This window comes from Myodes glareolus, chromosome 14 (genome assembly GCF_982192425.1).
Source record: "Myodes glareolus chromosome 14, mMyoGla1.1, whole genome shotgun sequence".
NCBI lineage: Eukaryota > Metazoa > Chordata > Mammalia > Rodentia > Cricetidae > Myodes > Myodes glareolus.
The window spans coordinates 17,015,708-17,036,728 of NC_142039.1; the positions used below are offsets into that span (position 1 = coordinate 17,015,708).

Sequence of the window (21,021 nt, forward strand, 5' to 3'; positions counted from 1 at the left end):
AACTGGCCTTGCCCTGTAGTCAGACTGATGATTATTTTAAATATCATCATAGAACCTTTGTCTAACAACAGATGGAAACAGAGACAGAGACCCACACTGGAGCACTGGACTGAGCCCCCAAGGTCCAGTTGAAGAGTGGAAGGAGGGAGCGTATGAGCAATGACATAGTCTTTCACTGAATCTGGAACCATGTTGGCAGCCAGCAAGCCTTAGTGAGCCCAATGGTAGAGTTACAGATGCATGTGTGGCCACACCCAGATTTTTAAGTGAGTGCTATGGATTCAAACTCAGGCTCTCACGCTTGTATAGCAAACACTGTGACTCACTGAGACAGATCCCCAGCCCCTACGTATGAATTTGTAACATGAGATGCAGAAAGTATTAGGTCAGATTTATACAGATTCACAGATACTTGATGACATTATTTAAGAAGCCATTTGTTAATTATGATTGCCAGTTTCACCTGGCACGTCCTAAGTATTGGGAAGCTCTCAGGCTTACAGTGGCAGTAGTCTTAGAATTCTGAGCTCTGGTGGACGGCTCAAATGTTGTTACTGGCGGCCCCAAATGCAGTCATTTGTAAGCTTCCGCACTTTTCTGTGGACACCCGAACCTCGAAACAGGCGCGCGCTTTCCTGACTCGAGCCCACGAGAACGGACGCATGTCCTAGGGGTTTGAACAGACGACACACACACAAAGAAACCGGCTCATCTGCCAAAGAGCAAGTGGCAAATGGCAGCTTTATTAAGCATAAGTCGGATATATATACTGTGGGGCAAAAAGACACCAGCCCCCCATCAGGATCAAGGAAAGAGAAAAGTCAGGGGGCCGCACCCAAGGTCGGAGAGCAGCTGAACAGAGAAAAGAGGAAGCCAGGTGGGCGTGCTCAGGCTCAGAGAAAAGCTGACCCAGGAACCTTGCCTGTGGGCGAGAACCTTGCTTGCAGGTGGAATTACCATGATAGAAGAGTTCTCTCTGAGCTACACCTTTGGGCCATAGGTGAAATTAACATAACAGGAGAGGGCAGTTCTATGCTACACCCTCAAGCTGCTGCAGTGGAACCAGGAAGCAGAACAGCCCTGCATAGCACCTCGGGAAAAATGGGGAACCTGTGTACCTACAAGTCTCCCTTTAAATATATATAAAATATGATGACTAGCAGCTGTCTTAGGCATGTCGGTCGTTGGGTTAGATCTCTAAACCCGTCTACGGGAATGTGTTCAGGTCCAAATGCACCCCCTGTCTTAGGCGAGACCGCCCCCCCGTGCAATAAACCCGTCATTGCTTACTAGTCATACATTGAATCCAGCCATATTTATGCTGAAAGATACTCCGAGGTGAATGCCTACTAGGGCCAGGCCGTGGCGGACCTGAAGCCATTGGCCAGGAGAAAATGTTCCAGCATACACATGAGCAATCCTGGAAGAGACTGTGCTTGCACAGTGTCTGAAACGTTTTGCTCTGAACAGAGCCCTTTTGAGTAAGGCTACGGCACCGGCAAGTGGGACCCCTGGAATGACTAACCATACTAAATTAAAGCCAATTAGCAATTTTGTATTCCGGGGTCCGAGAAAAGCAGCAAAATCCTAACCAGCGACCAGCAGAGGTCAAAATCCACACCCAGTTTGTAAAGATTCACTACAGCATCCAATCGAGAATTTAAATTAATTTGAATGTCCATGGTATTTCTGTCTGACCTGCAGGGTTCCCGCTGCGAGTACTCAATGCTGCAATCTAGGGTAGGGGAAGTAGCTGCTTCCCCTCAGGGGGTAGAGCAGCCTTGGCTAAACAGGCAGATTAAGGCAGAGCAAAGATAGGAAGCTGGGAAAGGGGCAAAGGCAGGCGCTGGATCATCTCTCAGGAATCTGCCATCTTCCTCGCCGCCTCTGCCACTCCCGCGGAGTCTCTTGATCTCGCCTTGTCCTCAGGTCTCTGAATAGAGGAATCCACGGTCCACACCAGACGTTCAGGGACCCAAATGGATTGCTTTGCATCCTGTAGAAACACATAAACCGCTCCTCTACCCCAAATTAATACATGAACTGGACCATATTACATATTGGGAGTAACAAATACTCAGAAAACTTAGCTCAGCCAGTATTGACGTTGGCTGGTCTTGAACTTAGAGACCTACAGGTCTCTGCTCCAAGAGCAAATTTCATTGGCCTGTGCCATTGCAACCGGCCTAAATATTGGGCTGCATAGCGAACCCCAAAACATCCTTTTTTATTGGCCTGCACAATTGTAGCAGGTCTTGAACTGGGCTGAACCATCAGCCCCAAAATATCTTTTAGGATCAACTCCGCCTGGAACTTTCCCAGGGGCAGAAAATTATTATCTGATCCAGTACGTGAGCACTTACATAACTGGATAGGATTATTAAAATTGTTATCCTTATGGGGGCACATTGTCTCCCGCCAACATTTTGAGAAATAATTAATAGGATCGACATATCTGGCTACAGATGTGGAAATCTTGTCAGTCATCAATCCATACAGAAAACATTAGGACTCCAGAAACAGTCCTCCAAAGAACAATTAATGAAATAAAATATACGTAACAGATCTAAACTGAAAACTCAATAGACAGACTTAAAAATGACTGAAAGATATTTAAAAATCCTTAATATGACATCTTTAATCATAGGAGAAATGTAAATCAAAATAACTTTTGAGACTATCTTATTTTAAATGACATGACCAAGATCAAACATTGTTCACAGTTTATACTTAAGAGAAACCTTTCCACGATTGGTGGAAATGTAAATTGGCACAGTCTGGAATTTTAGAAAATTAGGCAACATACCATCTCAAAATTTAGCTATACCTCTTTAGGTCCTAAATAGATTGTTTTGAATCTGGTATAGTTGAGCTATTGTTCCAAAAATTTGAGAAAACCAGTTGTCCCGCTCCTAGCTTGGAGCCCTCTAAAAATGTGTAAGCAACCTTTCCTTAGAAAGGAAAACATTAGATTTAAAACCAGACAACTGTTTCTTACAACAACCTCTTTAACTCTGATTTACCCGGGGTATTCCCCATTTTTAAATTATCTCTTATCTCTTAATTATCTTGAGTATCTCTTATTTAATTATATCTTAATCCCCAATACATCCTGGCCGGCTACAGGATGACCCAGTCCACTATCCTCATCTTTCCGATCTCGTCTACGAGTCTCGGCGGAGGGTGTCCAGGTTGAATGAAATCCATAGAGCATGAAGTTGAGGAGAAACAGCAGCTTGCTTATTGCTCTGCTGGGGCTAGCTTTTTACCATGGCACCAAATGGGGAGCCACGGAGGGACTCTCACCTGACCCCAGCAGGGATCAAGGACTGATCACGTGTATACAACCTTCATCTGCCCCAGTAGGGACTGTCACCTGACCCCAGCAGGGATCAAGGAATAATCACCTGCACTCAAACTTCCTCATCCAACTCCAGGAGCAGAGGGAAGTTATGATTCTTTGTAGATAAGCTCCTCAAACGTACATCTTTGTCCTGGAATAACTCTGTAGACCAGGCTGTCCGTGAACTCATAGAGTCCCACAGTCTCTGCTTCCCCAATGCTAGGATTAAAGGCGTGTGCTACAACACCCAGAACTCACAGAGATCTGTCTCTGCCTCCCAGGCATTGTGATTAAAGTTGTGTACCACCACATCCAACTACTCTCTTTCTTAAAGAACTTTAACTTTTAGCCTGTATATATTTTAAACACATTGTAAACCAGTTTGAGGTTTTCTTCCTCTTAGAATCTCTCTTTACCGTATATTTTCTTTTTTGACCACATAAGCCTTTAATTTACTAAGCAATATGAAGACCCGTGGCTTTGACGGCTAGATTTAACCCATTTCTTAGCTTTCTATTGAGATGGAAAATCCTTGACCTAGCAGCCTCAACGTTGTTTGCCGTTGCCCCAGGCTATTGGTTCGTCTTTGTTATCTAGAACATGGGCAACCTGCTGAAGCAGCTCCCCAGCTATGGCACGCTTTCTGAGCTAACCCAAAGGTAGCAACTGCCTGCCAGAAAACTGTAGGCTCGTGGCCTCTGTCAGTTTAAAGGCATTTGTGTCTGGCTCGGCCTTAGTCATGGGCATGCGCAGCCTTTGCTCTGTTGGCTCCGCTCCGAGCCTCACATAACGTTACATACAGCCTCCGACATAAACCTGCCCTTAGCCCGCCCACTTGTGGCAGGCACATTTTGGCACCGCGGTGTTCCACGCCTTGGCCGCCAGTTTCCTGGGACTCCTAGAGTTGCCAGCCGCGGTCGCGCAGCCTGCCAGAGTCCCGTGTACGGACCCTGTACGGTCTGTTGGCCTCCGCGCAGGTGGATCACATTCCGCCTAGCATGCAGCTCATCAGCTGTGGGTAATACCCAGCTCCATCTACGGCTTGGGGCTCAAGGCTGCTGCGCTCTCTTATTTTGTCAAAACTCTCTCTCTTTTGCTCTTTTGCCTTTAGTTACTCAGAAAATTTTAATAAAATTGTTAGACACACCTTTGAATATTTTCTCAGCCCGAGGCCCGCAATTACATAGCCATCGGCTATTGCTAGCGTGCTTGCTTAAGCTGGGTCCTGAGTCCTGTAACCTTGGGAACAGATTTTAGCAGGGAGCTAGCTGCACCCCGCCTGTTTTCTTAGGCAAAAATTAAAGTTCCCTGCATGTGAGAGTCAGGGACTGAGTTTTAAAATAGTCTAAACAGTCTCTTGAGCTGTGTCATCTTAATCCTGGCACCTAGTCTCATTACAAATTTTAGCAGCTGATTTGCCCACTGGCCTTCAGCTCTGGATCAGACCTTTCGGCACCCATACTTCTAAAAATCAAACTCATTCAATACCCCCTTATCACACGTGCACAACTGCACATCACAACACTGGCCAGATTCCGGATCGTGGGGGAACCCCTACCTCTTTGGGTTTCTCGTGGTAGATCCACAGACGGCAGAACGCTGTTCTTCAGTCCTTATTCAAAGCCTACCCAGGGACGCCATCTGTAAGCTTCCGCACTTTTCTGTGGACACCCGAACCTCGAAACAGGCGCGCGCTTTCCTGACTCGAGCCCACGAGAACGGACGCATGTCCTAGGGGTTTGAACAGACGACACACACAAAGAGACCGGCTCATCTGCCAAAGAGCAAGTGGCAAATGGCAGCTTTATTAAGCATAAGTCGGATATATATACTGTGGGGCAAAAAGACACCAGCCCCCCATCAGGATCAAGGAAAGAGAAAAGTCAGGGGGCCGCACCCAAGGTCGGAGAGCAGCTGAACAGAGAAAAGAGGAAGCCAGGTGGGCGTGCTCAGGCTCAGAGAAAAGCTGACCCAGGAACCTTGCCTGTGGGCGAGAACCTTGCTTGCAGGTGGAATTACCATGATAGAAGAGTTCTCTCTGAGCTACACCTTTGGGCCATAGGTGAAATTAACATAACAGGAGAGGGCAGTTCTATGCTACACCCTCAAGCTGCTGCAGTGGAACCAGGAAGCAGAACAGCCCTGCATAGCACCTCGGGAAAAATGGGGAACCTGTGTACCTACAGTCATTGTTTTCTTTGAAGTGGCAGGCTTGCTTTATTCATTCTTTCAACGGAGCGAATAGAGTTTGTCACTCTTTCTTTCAAGTAAAAATAGAGCTTCATGACAAAGCGTCCTCCACCTTGACTCCATCCAAGCTTCATCACGTGAGCCCTTGGTCGTGAGACGACACTGCATTGAGGAGCATCAGAAGGACTGTGTGCGGGGCTGGAGAGATGGCTCACAGGTTAAGAGCACTGACTGCTCTTCCAGAGGTCCTGAGTTCAATTCCCAGCATCCACATGGTGGCTCACAGCCATCTATAATGAGATCTGGTGTCCTCTTCTGGCCTGCAAGCATATATGGAAGGAATGTTGTATACATAATAAAACAAATAAATCTAATAAATTCTTTTTTTTTAAAAAAAGAAGGACTGTGTGCAAGTCCTGCTTCCTCACACAGGGTATTAAAGTGTGTGTTCAGGTCTTTAGAGAAATGAACAACTTTTAATCTTTCATCCAGGACTTGAAGTAAAATTGGCTCACTTTTCTGCTGTCAGAGTGTGGCGAAGAATGTAAAGATCACTCTTAGGATTTGGTGTGCCTTGATTTGGGCTACGTGGGAAATAGTTGACTCACTGTGCTGTTGACCAGTGTTCAGAACCCGCTGAACTGGGGCTAGAGAGGAGGCTCAGAGGTTAAGAGTACCACAGCTTCTGAGGAACAAAGTTTGGCTCTCAGCACCCATGTCTGACTCAGTCACTCACAGCTCCAGCTTTAGGAGACCCAATGCCCTCTCCTGGGGTCTCTGGGACCTGCACTTGTATATGTAGCACACAGACACATGCACACTGCACGCACGCACACACACACACACACACACACACACACACACACACTAAAAATAAACCCTAAAAACCCAACAGTGAAAAAAATGATACTATATGTTGGTATCATTTAGAAAATAATAATTTTCTTTCTAAAATACAAAGCTCTCTTTCAGTATGAAATCTGAGATCCTTTCAGCAAACTCTTACAATTATGTGCACATCTATCTGCTTATCTTGTGTTTCGGGTGTTTCTATTTTCTTTATTTTTGATTTTAACCTGACACATGGTTTTCGCCTTTTTGAGCCAGACTCTTGCTGTGTAACCCAGACTGGCTTGGAGCTCACTATGTAGCCCAGGTTGGCCTCACACCTGTCTCCATCCTCTTGCCCCAGCCTCCTGAGTGCTGATAGAGAGCAAAGGTGCTGGCCGTCAAGCCTTGATTCCTGGAACCCGCATGGTGGAAGAGAAGCAACTCCCAAGTTGTCTTCTGAACTCCACACAGGTTGTGGCATGCGCCTATCACCCCCCCCCCCCATACATGTTTAAAAAACATATAAAACTGAAATCTGAGTGACTCATGGCCAGCCATACAAAAATTAGATTGAAAAGAAAACCAGGTAGAAAAGACCGTGGTAATTGTCAGGATGAAAACAGCTTGGCGGTTTTTCCATCACCATGACAAAGAGCAGAGAGGAAGAATTTGAAGAAGGACCGGTTTCTTGGGGCCCCTGGTTTCAGAAGTGTCAGTCAGTGATCACTTGGCTCCATCTGTGATGCAGGGTCACCATGGTAGGGGCATGCCGTGGGCAAAGCAGCTGACTTCATGGGAGACCGGAAGCAGGGACAGAGGACAAGATACAGCCCCTAAGGACAGGCCTCCAGTGGTCTTCCTTCAGCTGTAGCATCAAGTGCTCTTCCGGGTGCTGGCAAAGGAACCCAGGGCCTCACATATATTACAGAAGTGCTCTACTGCTGAGCTGCACCCCAGGACATAGGTACCCTCACCCCACATCCCTTTTTTCCTTGGCATTCAGTGTTTTATTTAAATACAGCTATGACTTCTAACTGCTGAGTAATGCTATCAATGGTTACTTCATAAACCATTTTTTAAGTAAGTATAGATTCAGAGGCTGTCGCAAAGACAGGTTCTGCATACCCCTCACACATGATCCGCTGTTGTAGGTATCAAGTGTCATGGTAATACAGTATCAAACCTAGTAATGACTTTGGCCACATCCACAGAGCTTATCCAGATGTTCCTAGTTATACAGGTGTGTGTGTGTGTGTGTGTGTGTGTGTGTGTGTGTAATTTTGTCACCCATATAGCTCCCACTGCACCACCATCACCACCAAAATGTGGAAGTATCTATTTCTACACACTTCTTCATGCTACCTATACCTCCTCCTTCACCCAGCATCAGACCTGGATTTTGACACGAGTTCTGGGGATTGGAACTCAGGTTTTCCCACATACAGAGCAAGCATTCTGACCTCTGAGTCACCTCCCCACCCCTCCTGCCTACAGGTTTATTTCAGATGGTGCATAACTCTGGCCGAGCACGACACACTGTGAGACATTGTGTTTGCTCACCCAGCCTTTCACTAACCGCGAGATTTATCCAAGTTGTTAGGTTTCTTCTCGTTGCTTCTCATCCCGTGGTGAATGTGTCACTTTTGTTTAACCTATGACACTAAAGGACAGTTGTGCAGTTGCTAGTGTCAGCTATTGTGAATAGAGCTGCTATGAATAGTAGAACAGTCTATTAAAGAATTACTTATTACTGTTAATTATTATTAACTACTGTTATTATTAATTTTACGATGCAACTTTGGCTGGTCAGGAGCTCACCATGTAGACCAGGCTGGTCCCAAACTCATAGAGATCTGATTGCTGGAATTCAAGACACATGCCTCCCCACCTAGCAAGATTTATTTAAAATATTTATTTATGTGTATCTGTGTGTCCTTTGGCATTCCTGCCTGACTCAGTTTTTCCACTAGCAAAAATAGGTCATAGTGGGTCATAAACTTGGGGAAAATGAGATTTGTTTAAAAAAAAAAAAGGAGCCATCTAGCCCTAGCTCTGTCTAGAGATGCCCTCAGTTATGACACTTGTGTGCACACTAAGGAGTCCCAGGAGACATTCCCACCTGGGGTGCCTGGAGGACACTCCTGTGTGGCCCCATTTCTTCCTTTGCTTTTTTTTCTATTGCTGAATGAATAGTCAGTCCCCCAAGGCTTTCTGAGAACCTCTGTGAATGACATACTTGGATGGAAGGGGAGGGAATCCGAGATGAGTGTAGTCCTCCATGGAGGACTTGCCCTCAGCCAGGCACTCCACAAGCCAGGGGCCCGTGTACTCCCACCCAGAGCACCACTCTCTGGAGTGACTCATGCGGAAATGTGCTAAGACAGTAGCAGCAATGGTGGGTTGGCAGGAACAGTCCCCGAGCCTTGCAGGCTTGGAGTAGAAGTTCCGCCTCTCTTCCCAAAGTCTCCCTCAGTGTCTGATTTCATCCAGTTCTCCGTCTGTGTTCATCATCCCCACAGGACACCGGCACTGGAGGTGTCGATTGTCTCCTCCGGGACTACAGGGAGAATGCAAGGCTCAGAAGATAGCTCTAGGTTATGCTTGTAAATAAGAAATGATCCTTGATCTTGTTCTGTTCGGGGAGCGGAAAATTGGTCAAAATCTGAACCCTCCTGGAGACGTCTTGGCTTAGCTAGTTTCTCTGGAGATAGGAACAAGGACTTCCTTATTTATTTATTTATTTATTTATTTATTTATTTATCAATATGCTTTCTTAGTTTGCTTTCTATTGCTATGATAAAACGTCACGACCAGAAACAACATGGGGAGGAAAAGATAGTAGATAATCAAGGCAGACAACTGGAGGCAGGGGGTGAAGCAGAGATTTCTATGAGGCATGCTGCTCACTGGGCTGCTCTCGAGGACTTGCCCAGCCTGTTTTCTTCTTCAGTACAGGATGACCTGCCCAAGGGTCGCATCACCCGCAGTGAGCAGGTCCCTCATCAATCACCAGTCTAGAGAATGCCCCCTGGGCTTGCCAATCCGATGGAGGCAATTCCTTAATTAAGATCCCCTCTTCCAAGATGTGTCTAGGTTTGTGTCCAGTTGACAAAACCCAACTAGCACATATGCACATACATATACATATACATATATGTATACATACATATATGTGTGTGTTTCTCTGTGTGTTTTGCTGTGTGTGTGTGTGTGTGTGTGTGTGTGTGTGTGTGTGTGTGTGTGTACGTGAGTGAAGGTGTCCAGTGAGGCCAGAGGAAGGTGGGGTTTCAGGCCCTAGCATGAGTGAAGGCTAGTTTGTGCATGCTGGGAACCCAACTCTGGTCCTCTGGAAGAGAAATCCTCATTCTTAACCATAAACGGAGCCATCTGTCCAGTCCCAAGAACCTACTTTAATTTTTTTAAAAATATGTATTATTATTGTGTAAGTGGAGATCAGAGGACAACTCTGTGGTGTCACATCTCCTGCTACCTCATGGGTTTCGGGGATAAAGTTAGGGTCTCCAGGCTTCCATTGCTGTTAGACACCGAGCCACTTTTCTGGCTCAAGGTCCTGGTTTTATCTTTCTTCCAGGTCCCCTTCCTCCTTGGAGGCTTTTTGAGCTGACACTACCTTACCCAGGGCTTAGTTTCAGCTTTCCCAGCATACATTGCTTTTATCATAGGCCTGCAGGGACATCTCTGAGGTAGCCAGATGACAGTGGTTACAAATGCTGTCTGTGAACCTGGTACTCAGGGAGATCTCCTTCTGTCCCCCCCAGGCAGCCTTGACTCTGGCTGGCCAGACTCTCTGGGATGCTGCCAGGCTTCAGATCCCCTGACTGTGTCTCATCTTGCTTTTAGTTAAATCAGCTGTGACACCCGGCAGAGCCATGCATCCCCCTGGGGGGAGGGGGCTGAACAAAGCCTAGCTGCTGCTGGCAGTCATGTTCCAGGGCCTCAGGGCCCCAGGGATGACCTGGAACTCGTGAGGCCAGTCTGTTAATTTTGCACAGATGTGGGATGAAGTCTGCCAGAGATTGAAGGCTGTCTGTCCCAACTCTGTAATACATCACAGAAGGATTTTGTGAGGAGAGAGACAAAGAACGGCCGGGGAAGGCAGAAGGTAGGATGTAAGACGATGGCTCTCTCCACAGCCACACTGTTAGCCTGTGGTCCAGCTGTGTTGACTGTAACACAGAGACTGAGATGGCTCTCTCCACAGCCACACTGTTAGTCTGTGGGCCAGCTGTGTTGACTGTAACACAGAGACTGAGATGGCTCTCTCCACAGCCACACTGTTAGCCTATGGTCCAGCTGTGTTGGTTGTAACACAGAGACTGAGGCAGCTCTCTCCACAGCCACACTGTTAGCCTGCCGTCTAGCTGTGTTGACTGTAACACAGAGACTGAGATGGCTCTCTCCACAGCCACACTGTTAGCCTGTGGGTCAGCTGTGTTGGCTGTAACACAGAGACTGAGATGGCTCTCTCCACAGCCACACTGTTAGCCTGTGGGCCAGCTGTGTGGGCTGTAACACAGAGACTGACACGGGGCTTCAACAGTGTAAAGTGTTTTTGATGTTGTTGGTTTTTGCCATAGCTTTGTAATCAAGCAAAAACAATAACATCGAAAGTTACCAGGGAGATGGCACAGCACGCAAGCTGCTCCTCTCACAACCTGGATCACCAGAGTGTGAACTCCAAGGGTCACATAAGAGAAGGCCAGTTGTGGTGTCACGTACTTGTCAGCTGAGTGCTGGGGAGACAGAGACGGGTGGGTCCTTGGGGCTCAAAGGCCGGCTAGCCCAGCCTACTGTATGAGCCCCAGGTCAGTGAGAGACCTTCTCTCACAAAACAAAACCAAGGGGTATGGCGCGTGAGTGAAGAGAGCCCACATTGTCTCTCTGACCCCCTCTAGGAACAAGCACACATATGTACCTGACTATGTGCAGAAATGCAACCGAAACCGCGGGGAACCAAAATACCCCTGAAACTGTGCCAGATGAGATGGGGGCTGCAGATGTGCTCTGAGTGTTTTTGTCTACTCTGGGAAAAGGCCTCCCTTCCCTGCCCTGGCCCTGGGGCTGGAGAGAGACAGGGAGAGAAGGGTGGGTTCCATTTTCAGGAAAATGGCTGTAGTGGGCCCAGAGATCAGTACCAAGTGACTTCTTGGTTCTCTCCCCCGTCCCCCACCTCTCCCTTCCTTTTTCCCTCCATTATTTCTTTCCCTCCCTACAGACCCTGGATTGCTGCCCCAGCTCTCAGCTTCCTCCATTTCTGGGGACTGACTTTCTCTCTTTCCTCGCTAGTATCTTCTGCTCCTGGCATGTTGCTCCCCTGGGATGATTTGACTAGGAATGACCCACACAGGCTCAGACACACTGGAGGCTTGGTCATTAGGGAGCGGTGCTACTTGACAGTGAGTAGGAGGTGTGGTCTTGCAGGAAATGTGTCCCTGGGTGTGGGCTTTGGGGTTTTTAAATGCTCAAGCCAGGCCCAGTGTTTCTCTCTGCCTGCTGTGTGTGGATCCGGATGTAGGACTCTCAAGCTCCTTCTCCAGCACTGTCTGCCTGGTGCTGCCATGTTTCCCACCACGATGATAATGGACTAAACCCCTAAGCTGTAAGCCAGCCCCAGTTAAATGTTTTCCTTTATAAGAGTCGCCATGGTTGTAGTGTCTCTGCAATAGACCACTGACAACGACACACACACACCGTACCCTTGCCAGGCCAGGTTTCTTTCTGTTCCTTCACTACCTCGTCCTTACTGTCACATTACTGAAGGCTCTGCCACATAGCTGATTGTATAGAATAATTCCGGGTGTGTGTTAAAGAGCAGTATTAAAAACATTCATTACTTCCCTGAACATCATTTGAAAACCTTGAACCTTTCATCTTGAAATGAGAATGGGATACACATTTTAGGCAAGAGACTGGCAATGGCTTTTGTCTGGATGGTGTATGCAGTTCCTTAAACCAGAGAGCTGACGCCATCCAGACGCCACTATGCAGAAGCCCAGGTCCTAACCTGTTCATCTGCCCTGTGGCTCCAGAAGAAGATTAAACCCACATTTATTCCAAGCATGACCCCAGTGAGTATTTATCTGAAGTGGCTAAGGGACAAGACTTTCATCCTTTTACATCCAATTCTGTTGATGAACAATAGACCCATCATGTGTGTCTGTTTATGATGAAATAGTTACACTGCTGGGGGAGGCACCAATACATGGTCCAGTGTTTAAAAACTGTTTGTGGAGTCTTACTGGAGAAGCCCCAGGGGAGCCTGGAGTTTATGTTATAAGAAACACTAATTAATTGGAGCCCTCTGTGGAGGTCATTTCTTTAGCCTCTAGACAATCTATGTTGTAAATGGATTTCTCTGTTGCCGGGGGTGTAACACTCTTTGGAGGGACTTGCTGACAAAAGTGGTTTTAGATGCTCTGCTTGCCGGTACTGCAACCAGTGCCTAGGTCTAGCGGTGGCAGTTTATGCTCTTCTTTTAAGATCTGTATGGATGGCTGGCAAGATGGCCTGAGGACCTGAGTTAGACTCCCAGGGTACACATGGTAGAAAGAGAGAACAGATTCTGACAAGTCGTCATCTGACCTTCACATACATGCTGTGGCACACATGCACACAGACACACACACACACACACACAATCAAAATAATAAAGAGAGCTTTATGTATGACAGTGTCAGTGAGCATCAGGGACACCAAGGCAATACTCAGAAATGGCAACTTCTTATTCTCTCAAGGTGGATGATGTCTCGAGTTTTTAGACTGGGACAGACCTGGGGTGGCATCTTAGCCCGTTTGTTATGAACTCTGCAAATGCACTCATGTTCTTCAGCTTTGCTGAGCCTTAACTTTGGCTTTCGGATACAAGAATGAGCCCTTTTCTGAGTTTTGAGACCTAAGTGAGATTTCTGTTCAGACCTCCACCCAGACATTGACACACAGAGGAGGAAGTTGCCCACAAGAGAAAGAGGACTCTTGGGTTTGGTGACTCCCAAGTGGCCTGCCTTGTTGTCTTATGAACCACTTACCTACCATTGCAGAACGGGGTAGAGCTTGCTGAGGGCAGAATTTGAACTTCGAAGCAGATGCCCCTTCAAAATGTGGACCCAGACGGTGGTAGGCATGGGAGCTCAAAAGCTTCCCACATTGTGCAGCGGCCTGTGTTGGTGTGAGAGATTCTTTGTCCAGGTCAGAGCACTGGGCCGCTGTGGAGATGCTTTGGTGGAGGCAGAGTGTGGGTGAGTGGGCTGACTCAGAGCCCACACCTCTTACTCCTTCTGTGGTTGAGTGGTATTGGTGGTTTTGTAAACAATAATTTTGGGGGCTGAGGCTGTATCTGGGCTGGTTGAGGTCTTGCCTAGCATGACCGAGGCTCTGGGTTTGACCCCCAGGGCTGCACAAACTGGTAACAGTGCTACACAACTAGTGCTTGGGAGGTCCATAGGTTCAAGGTCATCCTTGACTACCTAGCCACTGGAGGCCAGCCTAGGCTAGTGAGACATTGTTTCCAAAAAGAGAGGCAGGCATGGACTTTAATACTTCACCACACAAGTGTCAGGGCTGCAGGACAAGGACTCTTGGGAGCTTGTTTCTCCTAATATAGTCCCAAGTGGTCAGGAAGAGTGTCAGCAATCAGAAGCCTAAAACCACACTTGTTGCCAAGATACAGCCACAGTTTTCACCAATCAGGAATCAAAGATTAGGGACGTTCCTTGTGGGTTCCATCATTGCCAACCAACATACAGTGCAAACCTTTCAGTTCAACCAATCAGATTCATTTGTTCCTTCTGTTGTTTGGAACATCCATTGGGTTTCTAGAGAACTAGAGATGCCTAACAACTGTTTCTATGGTTCAGGGAGGAGGGTGGGCAGCCATTGGAGAGTTCTCAGCTCCCGTAGGGCTTGGGAACCTGAACTTTGTTTCACCATACAGGTAAAATGGAGGCTGAAGTCAAATTGGCAGTGCTTAGGCCAAGGTGCTTCTACCTGCTCCCTTCAGAACCTGATAAGGACCCTGCGACCCTTGCGAAAAGCCGGATGTGGTGGTGTGTTCTTGTCAACCCACTGCTGAGGAGGTGGAGACAAGAGCGTCCCTGAAACTCACGGGTTTAGCCGATGAGTTTTAGGTTCAGGGGTTGGGAGTAGAGTGTGTGTATGCATGGTATGCACGTGTGTGTGTATGCGCGTGTGTGTGTCCTTTCAACAAAACAAAACTCAAGAGTAATTAAAGGAAAACATCAGACATTGACCTCTAGCCTCCGTAAGCACATGCACACACTCTTAAGCACCTGCACATTAGTACACCATACTAAAATTAGATTCTGTTTATTATAGCGTTGCAAAATGGAATAGAGATGCAGGCGACTCCCACACACCTACTGTCTTTACATACGCCCAGCCTCCCTGACTGTCAGCATCCCTACCTGGTGTGACATTGGTTTAAGGATCTGTTAAGCTACAATCACATACATCATTATCACTCAGGCTCCATCCCTTACATTAGGTCCATGTTTGGTGTGATGTTTGGTGTGGGGCAGATACAGAATGGCATGCATCTACAATTACTGTCTCTGGGAACAGTCCCTCTGCCTAAAGCATTCCTTTTGTCCCACCGATTCATTTCCCCTCCTCTCTAGTCTGGTTTTCAGTGAGGACTGAATTATTTTGCATACGAGACAGGACTCTGCGCAGGCCCATGTATCTGTTTTTGTCTATTTGTGTTGTGATGTTATGAATGAAAGCAAGCCCAGGGACCAGATGTAGAAAAAAAAACACTCCACAAGATACTGTCATTGGTGACTGTGGAGTTTTGCTTTGATAAGCCTCTTGTGATGGAATTCTGTGTCTTAGAATTCTGGATCATCCTGCTCCCCATAGCAGGCCTTTCCTTTGCCAGCCCACACTATCCTTCATGACTCCAGTGCTCCTTGTCAAAGCCTTTATTACATTTCCTTTGTGTGTGTGCGTGCACACACATATATGTGGATATTAGTACAACTTATGGGACTCAGTTCTCTTCTTCCACCATGTAGGCTCTGGATCAAACTCAGGCCATTGGGTTTGGCAGCAGAGCCATCTTGGCAAGCCCAACTGCTGTGGCCTTTGGAAGAAAGGAGCATTTTTTCCTTCATATTGTTTCTCGTGAGACTTGCACGTAGTAAGTGCTCAGCAAATGCTCTGTACATGAATGAGTGGCTGCTCAGTTCCCACCCAGCTCCTGAATATCTGTTTGCGTTCATCTTGCTGTTCTTATGACTATCTGCCCACAGGCTGACCTTCCCTGTGTCTACTGCCACCCCTGCCCACTCCCTACCCACTCACTCCAGGGCAAATACTGCAGAAACCGGATTCTTAGAGATACAGAGGTTGCTTCCTACCATACCGGGGCTGCTGTGCTGAGCTCCAGTAGTGAGCAGGACCAACTGTCATTGCCCAAGCATCTGATTCTGATCCAAGGAGTCACAGAAAGTTAGAGGCAAAATACAAAAATGTAACCGCTGGGATTGGCCACTCCTGTCCTGAAGATGGTGTGGACTGAGGGAGGGAATATCCTGGGGCCAGAGCTGTGGCCTGGCTAGTTCCAACTCACTGAAAGTAGTAGATCTTACACCTGCAAATAGAAGGGGGTTAGTTCATTCTTGCTAACTTGACTGACAGATGGTAAAAGTTATACGCATTGAGCCTTTTCTGTAAAAATGACTAATTGCATACTGTATCTGCTTCCATGCTAACGAATGGGACGAGTTTCCCCAGATAAGAAAAACCATTAGGACTTTATTCCTGGCTGCTGGACACTAGACTATTGAGAGCCTCTTCTGCAAGCTTGCCCGTCTGTGGGAAGGGGAACTTTACTAATTCTGAGACCATAGGAAGATTGGTTCCATGTTCATCCATCTGCCCCTTCTCTGCTTGGAAAATCAACAGGGGTAGATTGGTTTCTGCTTTTGAAAAATCCCCTTTCCTGAAGGACTTCTGAAACTTATGAGACTGAATTAATGCCTGGCAGGTAGAGGCAGGGCTGAGCAGAGCTCCAGAATGTTCTGCCAATTTAGAAGCTGGGTTTGGGGCAAGCCTGGAGATGAACTGTGAGCTTGTTTTCATGCTTTGGCCTGAGGCATGCTTTTGGGAAGGGTGAGGAGTGGGGTGCAGTGCATGATAGGGCACCTTCCTTATGTTCTCTGAGATGGAAAGAGGTTGAGAAGACACCGTTGGGAGAATATTTATTAGAAGGAGTGGCCATTGCCTGCTGTTGGATCAGGGGCCTTGGGAAGAAAGGATGAGTGTTTTGATCTAAACCACAACCCCAAAGTAAACTTGGGAAAGGGACTGATCAGGGACCCCCCCTCCCACACACACACATACACACAGCAGGTGGAAGAACCCATAGGGAGGTCCTGGCTGTGGTGACAGTTTTCTGAAAATATCTCTTGACTCTAAAGAGACTGAACTTTCCCCAGGCTTTGCAACTAAGTTCACAACATGCCTGGGGATTACTTATGGCTGTGAACTTTTCATGTTTAAGTTCAGCCTGCCTTTCAGAGAACAATGTAATGAACCTTACTATGCCACGGATTTCCCATGTGGTCTGCTTTTATAGCCTAAGCAAAATGCATGGTTTTCGTCTTAAATTATGTCCTCTTCCATGCCCTTGTCCAGAACAACGCATGTGTATATATGTGTGCTGTGGTGTTTGCTGGAACAGCGGACAGGTTAGGAGACACTGTATACAGCAATGATCCCGTATGTGGTGGATGCAATGCGTGGATATAGAATTACTTAGCATCTGATTGTGGTTCTGTTTGCTGTTCCAGGTCAGCAAAGCAACTTCTTCCCGCATAAAATTAAAGATTTCTAAGAATCCTTATTTCCTTTTCATCCCCCATTTTCTATGTTGTTCAAGAAGTACAGAGCAAAGTCCTGATGGCGCTGTATCCACCGAACCCTGCTCACCCACTCTCCTTGAAACTAGTGTATTGAATGGGGCACAGGCCAGGCAGAAATCAGATCTCACTCCCTAAGAATAGCCCTGTTGTTTCAGCAGCAGGGGAGAGAGTGTTCTCATTGGACCTTAAGTACTGGAGATCCGGGACAAGGGGGGCAGGACCAAAGCATTGTGCTTGATATAGGCACGGCCTTTGCTAGGTCGCCGCGGAGAACAGTTGTACATCACTTTGTTTATTCACTTTTCTAGATTCAGAACTTGATTCACCCATCCCTTCTTTCTCTGTGGAAGGATGGGGTGTCATTTTGGCCTGGGGTACAGCTTCGTCCAGGTTTTCCTGGATGTGAGCTCAGCTCCGGTCTCTCCCGTGACTCACACCATGAACCCCACCAGACCTCTGCTCCACACCCTCAGCTTCCCAGTACCTCCTGTTCCCACTGGGGAGCAATTCTCTTGCCATGCCACCTCATCCAGCCCCTGCCTTTTGGGGGCTGGTGTGAGGCTGAATTTAGGTGGAAAAAATAGTCACATTCCACCTGGGTCAACCTACCTTCAGCTGGCTCCATCCCCTCCCTCTGCTCCTGGAGATAACAACAGCGAAAACACATTCTAAGAGGAAAAACAGGAGGGGAGGGATGTGGGCAGTCCCCGCCAGCGGGGCAGTGGAAACCTCTGACCCGTGAGTTATGCCTCGCCCGGGACACGCCAACCAGCTGGACAGGGCTCCCAAAGAGCCCGTCTTACAAATGGAAACTCCAGACAGGAAGCTGTGACTTTGGTTCTGTGTTCTTAATGGGATGAACTTTTGAAAAAAAGATATGTCTTTCACATTTATTTATTTAGCCGTGTGGGAGGTGGGCATGGGGTTACATGCCAAGGTGTACATGTGGAGATCATTCTACCATGTGGATCCTGGGGATCGAACTCAGTTCATCAGGCTTGGCGGCAAGCTCCTTTTCCTGAGCTGCGTTGTTGGCCTGGGATGGGCTCTTCACTGTGGTGGCTTAGCTGTTTTGGGTGATGCTCTGTCCATTGCCCCTTATCTACTGCTACTAAAGGGCTATTAATCACACTTGGCCATCTGAAAAGCTGCCTGCTTTCTGGGGTTCTCTGATTTTCTTTCTTAGCCTGTCCCACCACGGAGGCCATCATTCTCATTTACCCACTCATGGTCACAGAGATGCCGTGCTCTAGAGCCTTCTGTAGCACCTCATACAACTTGAGGGGAACTAGAACTAGAGGGTAATAGGCCTGATGAGATCTTGGCTAGGGTCCCCTGAACGTTCAAGCCAGCTAGAAACTGGGAAACATGTATAGTGAGCAAAGGGGAACTTACTCCTTGTCCTTAATATGGAGAAAATAACACCCCCTGGTGATTCCGGGACCTGTCCTGCCCTAGTCATATTGGAGGCTTCCAGAGTTGAGCGTAGTTGACTCTCACACGTTTCTCTGAACACACAGGACCAGCACCATTCCTAAAGTCACCTTTTAGGACTGAGGTCAGTATGTTGTCTGTTCCCTGGTCTTTTTCCATTGCTTAGTCCTGCTCCCGTTGTGTGACCTTTCTGTATAGCTGCTGCCCCTTCCATCCACCCTTGTGACTTCCCCTATGGCCTGGGCTGCTGTTGTTGCCGGTACCAAGACCTATGAATAAATGACTGGGGTCAGTACCGTCAGGACAGCAGTTTTGTCTCCGGCGTCCTCCCTCTCTCTTGTCTCTCCTTTCTGTTTACTGCCTTCACCTCTCCCTTTCTCCACTCCTCCCTCCTATATTTTTTTGGGACAGCAGGCTGACCTCATATTCATGATGTGCTTGCCTCAGCCTCCTGAGAGCTGCAATTTGGGTTAGGAACCACTACATCAGACAGTGTGTGGAAAACTTCAGTTCTGCCCTTCAAAATCTTGTAACTCTGTAGCCTAGATAGTAGTCAGCCTTGACATTTTACCTGTAAGCAGACAGATGCCCAAGGTAAATGATGGACTCATAGGTGCACAAGGTTTTAAGGATAACCATAACTTGGCCAAGTGCTCTAGAATTGTTTGGGTTAGTAGTCTGTTAATAGATGGCCTTTTAATTGAATTGACTACTAAAATTTGTATTTATTGTTTATAACTTATCTTCATATATATGTATATATATTTAGAATATCTAAATCAGTAATGAACATATGCTCCCTCACATTCCTTTTTTTTGTGGTGAGAAAATTTAAAACCTATTCTTTCTGCAATTTTTTGGTATTTTTCTTTCAAGACAGGGTTTCTCTGTGCAGCCTCAAACTCAGAGATCTACCTGACTCTGCCTGTCGAGTGCTGGTGTTAAAGGTGTGCACAGTTACACCTGGCCTCCTTCTGAAATTTTCAAATATATAATATTTAGCATCACAATGCAATATATTTTGATCATGTTATTCCCTTCCTGAACACCTTCCAAATGTTTTCCACTTTTTACACATGTAACTTTGTTCTTTCTTTCTCTGTTAAAATAAACAGAACCACAAAACAAACCCCTACACATGAGAATTAAAACAAATAAGCAAAAGACCAATAAGACAAACGTATTCCAAAACAAAACAAAATTAAACAAAAAGTCTACAAAAATACCACTGTTTATTTTGTGTTGGCCACTTATTCCTGTGGAGCCTGCCCTGGAATACTCCATGGAAGAGAACTGATTTTCTCTTTGCCAACAGATGTCAATTGCAATAGCTTCCTGGTTGGGGCGGAACTAGTTCCTCCTCTCAGTGCTGGGACCCAGTCTTGAACTTTCGCAGGCTCTGTGCATCCTGCCGCAGACTCTGTGAGTTCATATGTGCATCAGTCCTATTGTGCCTGGAAGACCCATCACCTCAGGCTCTTAAAATCTTTCCACCTCCTTTTCTGCTGAGATTAAGGGGAGGGGTTTGATGGATACATTCCATTTAGGACTGAGTGCTCCAACATCTCTCCTTTGCACATTGTCCAGTGGTGGGTCTCTGTGTTGATCTCCATCTTCTGCAAGAAGAAGCTTCTCTGATGAGGGTTGAGTGGGGCGCTGATCCGTGGCTCAGCCCAGTGTGGTCACTGGACATCCCTGGAAGAAAATATTTCTGTAGGACTGGCCGATGACACAGAGGAACGGAGATGGGAAGGCTGAGAGGGGAAAGAGCTAGGGGGACCCTGGGCCTGCACCAAGAGGAAAGTCGCCAGGGGTGGAAATGGGTTGGGAGAAGGAGGGGCTTCTGCAGGCAGGCTGCAGCAGGACTAAGAAGGGAATCTGGAGAGACAGAAATGAAAAGTCTTTTTCTTTTTTAATGATGAGCTAATTGTGTTATTGAGGATGCTCTTGCCAGCAAGTAGAGAGATCTGGGATCAGCTAATTTAGAACAACTGGGGAGTGAATCACCACTTTAATGCAAAAGTCCCAGCAGTGCCAGGTCTAGGAGGACCTGGCCTTGAGAGACAATTCATTGCTGCCCCATTTGACTTGGTGTTCCCTGTGGTGTTCTGTCTTCAAGCTAGCTTTCCTCGTGGTTGCAAAAGGGCTGTAGCAGTGCCAGGCATTGGCTCTACAGCAACAAGACCCAAAGAAGAAAGACATTCTCTCTTCTTTGTGACTTCAATGAAGAGCAGCAAGTGAAAACTTCCCCCGAACAACCTGTCTTTTCCTAAACTGTAATCTTTCTAAAAATCTGTTATTGGTCAGAGTTGCCAACTTTTT

General features: G+C 47.0%; 1 protein-coding gene and 1 long non-coding RNA gene across 2 annotated transcripts in view; one reads left to right on the forward strand and one right to left on the reverse strand.

The window, feature by feature from the left end:
* Positions 1-21,021, forward strand: part of Ccdc3 (coiled-coil domain containing 3) — a 97,878-nt gene that overhangs the window by 24,537 nt on the left and 52,320 nt on the right. The gene's annotated exons all lie outside the window — the stretch shown is intronic.
* Positions 705-5,905, reverse strand: LOC148119763 (uncharacterized). Its single transcript, XR_015734816.1, has 2 exons — positions 4,902-5,905; positions 705-1,996 (listed from the first exon to the last, which is right to left on the reverse strand). It is a non-coding gene; the product is annotated as an uncharacterized LOC148119763 (long non-coding RNA).